The 6,000-nt window shown below is 37.2% G+C and overlaps 3 non-coding genes across 3 annotated transcripts; all 3 read right to left on the reverse strand.

Moving 5' to 3' along the window:
- Nucleotides 1-6: 6 nt before the first annotated feature.
- Nucleotides 7-80, reverse strand: TRNAS-ACU (transfer RNA serine (anticodon ACU)). The gene has a single exon. It is a non-coding gene; the product is annotated as a tRNA-Ser (tRNA).
- A 1,062-nt stretch (nucleotides 81-1,142) lies between these two features.
- TRNAS-ACU (transfer RNA serine (anticodon ACU)) lies at nucleotides 1,143-1,216 on the reverse strand. Its single transcript has one exon. It is a non-coding gene; the product is annotated as a tRNA-Ser (tRNA).
- A 2,198-nt stretch (nucleotides 1,217-3,414) lies between these two features.
- TRNAS-ACU (transfer RNA serine (anticodon ACU)) lies at nucleotides 3,415-3,488 on the reverse strand. The gene has a single exon. It is a non-coding gene; the product is annotated as a tRNA-Ser (tRNA).
- Between the last annotated feature and the right edge of the window lie 2,512 nt (nucleotides 3,489-6,000).

A 6,000-nucleotide genomic window follows, 5' to 3' on the forward strand; every position in this document is an offset into this window, starting at 1 on the left:
AAATTATGTCCCTGGGTGGGATTGAACCACCGACCTTTTGGTTAGTAGCCGGACACACTAACCGATTGCGCCACAGAGACACTTCACAAAAAGTACCTACTGACAAAGGCTAATAAGCATACATCTAGAACGTTCCCTAGAAAAACTTTAAAAAGTCAATAATCTGGAGAGTTTTTGTAAAATGTTTCTTCCATCAACCAACGAAGAAACACATTGGTACTTTCCCATGATGAGTGAGTGCTTCAGGATCTCTTGCACTTACATGTGCAGCAGAGTACTGCAATGGAAGCATGCTGGGCCCATAACCCAGAGGTAGGCAGATTGAAACTGTCCTTTGCTATATGCATTTTTTTTGTTAATTTAAGTAATCAAAACTGGGATTGATATTTTTGCTCTTTTATTTTTACTTGAAGTACTATAACTTTTACCATTTTAATTTGTTTAAATCCACTTAATTTTCTTTACCCTATTATTAAAAGGGTAATTGACAAAAACAAACTACATTGTCACCAGAAGAGCAATACAAAATGTACAAGTGATATATTAAAATCATCTTTCCAGCTTGAATTTCAATGATGCATTGGGGCAACGATTTTGTGAGAAACATCTTCACCCTTAAATAAAGATTTTCTTAAATCCTTACCTGTGTGCTAATTAGATATCACCTTGTTTTCACATTAAACAGACTTCCACATGAGAAAGCAGCAAGGATGCAGTGGCGTTAATGTTTCCTGGTGTCAACCCGTATTATTTCAGTAGACATTGAAATGAGGATGCATCTTGCTGCCTTTCCAATGAAGCAAATTTAATTTAGTAATAGGTGAAAAACCATCCCTACAAAGGTGTTAATCAGAGACTTGGCTTTGTGGACACTTTTCAGAGAACAAATTTGTTAGCATAAAAATAAAGCCAGAAAATGAAGAGCTGTTTAATCACTCAATTGGATTTTTTTTTCCAGCATATTTCTTTTTCTCTGCAACCCACTGCTAAATTGTGCTTCCTAGCTGTTTTTATTAAATCACTGAATCAAATCTAACTCTAATTACATCAGAAAAGGCCAGGTACCCTACACCATAACAGGGGGTTTGAAATTTTGACTTGTCTACTTAAAGATCACCAAAATCTGATAACAACGTAAATTATGTCCCTGGGTGGGATTGAACCACCGACCTTTTGGTTAGTAGCCGGACACACTAACCGATTGCGCCACAGAGACACTTCACAAAAAGTACCTACTGACAAAGGCTAATAAGCATACATCTAGAACGTTCCCTAGAAAAACTTTAAAAAGTCAATAATCTGGAGAGTTTTTGTAAAATGTTTCTTCCATCAACCAACGAAGAAACACATTGGTACTTTCCCATGATGAGTGAGTGCTTCAGGATCTCTTGCACTTACATGTGCAGCAGAGTACTGCAATGGAAGCATGCTGGGCCCATAACCCAGAGGTAGGCAGATTGAAACTGTCCTTTGCTATATGCATTTTTTTTGTTAATTTAAGTAATCAAAACTGGGATTGATATTTTTGCTCTTTTATTTTTACTTGAAGTACTATAACTTTTACCATTTTAATTTGTTTAAATCCACTTAATTTTCTTTACCCTATTATTAAAAGGGTAATTGACAAAAACAAACTACATTGTCACCAGAAGAGCAATACAAAATGTACAAGTGATATATTAAAATCATCTTTCCAGCTTGAATTTCAATGATGCATTGGGGCAACGATTTTGTGAGAAACATCTTCACCCTTAAATAAAGATTTTCTTAATTCCTTACCTGTGTGCTAATTAGATATCACCTTGTTTTCACATTAAACAGACTTCCACATGAGAAAGCAGCAAGGATGCAGTGGCGTTAATGTTTCCTGGTGTCAACCCGTATTATTTCAGTAGACATTGAAATGAGGATGCATCTTGCTGCCTTTCCAATGAAGCAAATTTAATTTAGTAATAGGTGAAAAACCATCCCTACAAAGGTGTTAATCAGAGACTTGGCTTTGTGGACACTTTTCAGAGAACAAATTTGTTAGCATAAAAATAAAGCCAGAAAATGAAGAGCTGTTTAATCACTCAATTGGATTTTTTTTGCCAGCATATTTCTTTTTCTCTGCAACCCACTGCTAAATTGTGCTTCCTAGCTGTTTTTATTAAATCACTGAATCAAATCTAACTCTAATTACATCAGAAAAGGCCAGGTACCCTACACCATAACAGGGGGTTTGAAATTTTGACTTGTCTACTTAAAGATCACCAAAATCTGATAACAACGTAAATTATGTCCCTGGGTGGGATTGAACCACCGACCTTTTGGTTAGTAGCTGGACACACTAACCGATTGCGCCACAGAGACACTTCACAAAAAGTACCTACTGACAAAGGCTAATAAGCATACATCTAGAACGTTCCCTAGAAAAACTTTAAAAAGTCAATAATCTGGAGAGTTTTTGTAAAATGTTTCTTCCATCAACCAACGAAGAAACACATTGGTACTTTCCCATGATGAGTGAGTGCTTCAGGATCTCTTGCACTTACATGTGCAGCAGAGTACTGCAATGGAAGCATGCTGGGCCCATAACCCAGAGGTAGGCAGATTGAAACTGTCCTTTGCTATATGCATTTTTTTTGTTAATTTAAGTAATCAAAACTGGGATTGATATTTTTGCTCTTTTATTTTTACTTGAAGTACTATAACTTTTACCATTTTAATTTGTTTAAATCCACTTAATTTTCTTTACCCTATTATTAAAAGGGTAATTGACAAAAACAAACTACATTGTCACCAGAAGAGCAATACAAAATGTACAAGTGATATATTAAAATCATCTTTCCAGCTTGAATTTCAATGATGCATTGGGGCAACGATTTTGTGAGAAACATCTTCACCCTTAAATAAAGATTTTCTTAAATCCTTACCTGTGTGCTAATTAGATATCACCTTGTTTTCACATTAAACAGACTTCCACATGAGAAAGCAGCAAGGATGCAGTGGCGTTAATGTTTCCTGGTGTCAACCCGTATTATTTCAGTAGACATTGAAATGAGGATGCATCTTGCTGCCTTTCCAATGAAGCAAATTTAATTTAGTAATAGGTGAAAAACCATCCCTACAAAGGTGTTAATCAGAGACTTGGCTTTGTGGACACTTTTCAGAGAACAAATTTGTTAGCATAAAAATAAAGCCAGAAAATGAAGAGCTGTTTAATCACTCAATTGGATTTTTTTTGCCAGCATATTTCTTTTTCTCTGCAACCCACTGCTAAATTGTGCTTCCTAGCTGTTTTTATTAAATCACTGAATCAAATCTAACTCTAATTACATCAGAAAAGGCCAGGTACCCTACACCATAACAGGGGGTTTGAAATTTTGACTTGTCTACTTAAAGATCACCAAAATCTGATAACAACGTAAATTATGTCCCTGGGTGGGATTGAACCACCAACCTTTTGGTTAGTAGCCGGACACACTAACCGATTGCGCCACAGAGACACTTCACAAAAAGTACCTACTGACAAAGTCTAATAAGCATACATCTAGAACGTTCCCTAGAAAAACTTTAAAAAGTCAATAATCTGGAGAGTTTTTGTAAAATGTTTCATCCATCAACCAACGAAGAAACACATTGGTACTTTCCCATGATGAGTGAGTGCTTCAGGATCTCTTGCACTTACATGTGCAGCAGAGTACTGCAATGGAAGCATGCTGGGCCCATAACCCAGAGGTAGGCAGATTGAAACTGTCCTTTGCTATATGCAATTTTTTTGTTAATTTAAGTAATCAAAACTGGGATTGATATTTTTGCTCTTTTATTTTTACTTGAAGTACAATAACTTTTACCATTTTAATTTGTTTTAATAGTATATTGACAGTATTGTTTTCTTTCAAAAATCCACTTAATTTTCTTTACCCTATTATTAAAATGGTAATTGACAAAAACAAACTACATTGTCACCAGAAGAGCAATACAAAATGTACAAGTGATATATTAAAATCATCTTTCCAGCTTGAATTTCAATGATGCATTGGGGCAACGATTTTGTGAGAAACATCTTCACCCTTAAATAAAGATTTTCTTAATTCCTTACCTGTGTGCTAATTAGATATCACCTTGTTTTCACATTAAACAGACTTCCACATGAGAAAGCAGCAAGGATGCAGTGGCGTTAATGTTTCCTGGTGTCAACCTGTATTATTTCAGTAGACATTGAAATGAGGATGCATCTTGCTGCCTTTCCAATGAAGCAAGTTTAATTTAGTAATAGGTGAAAAACCATCCCTACAAAGGTGTTAATCAGAGACTTGGCTTTGTGGACACTTTTCAAAGAACAAATTTGTTAGCATAAAAATAAAGCCAGAAAATGAAGAGCTGTTTAATCACTCAATTGGATTTTTTTTGCCAGCATATTTCTTTTTCTCTGCAACCCACTGCTAAATTGTGCTTCCTAGCTGTTTTTATTAAATCACTGAATCAAATCTAACTCTGATTACATCAGAGAAGGCCAGGTACCCTACACCATAACAGGGGGTTTGAAATTTTGACTTGTCTACTTAAAGATCACCAAAATCTGACAACAAGGTCAATTACGTCCCTGGTTGGGATTGAACCACTGACCTTTTGGTTAGTAGCCGGACACACTAACCGATTGCGCCACAGAGACACTTTGCAAAAAGTACATACTGACAAAGTCTAATAAGCATACATCTAGAACGTTTCCTAGAAAAACTTTAAAAAGTCAATAATCTGGAGAGTTTTTGTAAGATGTTTCTTCCATCAACCAATGAAGAAACACATTGGTACTTTCCCATGATGAGTGAGTGCTTCAGGATCTCTTGCACTTACATGTGCAGCAGAGTACAGCAATGGAAGCATGCTGGGCCCATTACCCAGAGGTAGGCAGATTGAAACTATCCTCTGCTATATGCATTTTTTTTGTTAATTAAAGTAATCCAAAACTGGGATTGATATGTTAGCTCTTTTATGTTTTCTTAAAGTACAATAACTTTTACCATTTTAATTTGTTTTAATAGTATATTGACAGTATTGTTTTCTTTCAAAAATCTACTTAATTTTTTTTACCCTATTATTAAAATGGTAATTGACAAAAACAAACTACATTTGTTTGGGAGAAAAATGCAAAGGTACAAGACAGCTTTTCCTTGCCAATATCTCTCTTTTGCAAAGAGCTACGCATTGGAAAATTCAGGGCTATACCGTGTAGATGAAGCACTAACAGGAGGCTTTAAAATTTTCATTCTAGTGTCCTTCATTTGGGAGAAAAATCCAATGGTACAAGACAGCTTTTCCTTGCCAATATCTCTCTTTTGCAAAGAGCTGCGCATTGGAAAATTCAGGGCTATGCCGTGTAGATGATGGCCTAACAGGAGGCTTTAAAATTTTCTTTCTAGTGTCCTTCGTTTGGGAGAAAAATGCAAAGGTACAAGACAGCTTTTCCTTGCCAATATCTCTCTTTTGCAAAGAGCTGCGCATTGGAAAATTCAGGGCTATGCCGTGTAGATGATGGCCTAACAGGAGGCTTTAAAATTCCAAACGAAGGACACTAGAAAGAAAATTTTAAAGCCTCCTGTTAGGCCATCATCTACACGGCATAGCCCTGAATTTTCCAATGCGCAGCTCTTTGCGATTACAATCCAACCTGAATCAGGCTCTATTACCTATCACAATGCACTGCAGGTAGTACAAAATGGGGTTAATATAGGAGAAAAACCCCCAGAGCTGTGCTCCTTAACTGTCCCTGGTGGCTAGTGGAGCGGCTGCCCAGTAATCAGTGTCCACGCCAGTGCGCACACGGCCCGCCCCCTACAGCCACGCTGGATCTCGGTATAGTGTGGGCACAGAAGCCCCTTACCTCCCTTTCATCAGCGGCCTCGTGATCCCGGAGGGCGGTGTGTGTGTGTGACTGACCTTAGGAAGAAACCGGAGCCTCCGCTGCAGTGACCCAGCAACCAGGGCACGGGAGTATACTGCGCCGCTGGGAGTGAT

The sequence above is a fragment of the Pseudophryne corroboree genome, chromosome 8 (genome assembly GCF_028390025.1).
Source record: "Pseudophryne corroboree isolate aPseCor3 chromosome 8, aPseCor3.hap2, whole genome shotgun sequence".
Classification (NCBI taxonomy): Eukaryota; Metazoa; Chordata; class Amphibia; order Anura; family Myobatrachidae; genus Pseudophryne; species Pseudophryne corroboree.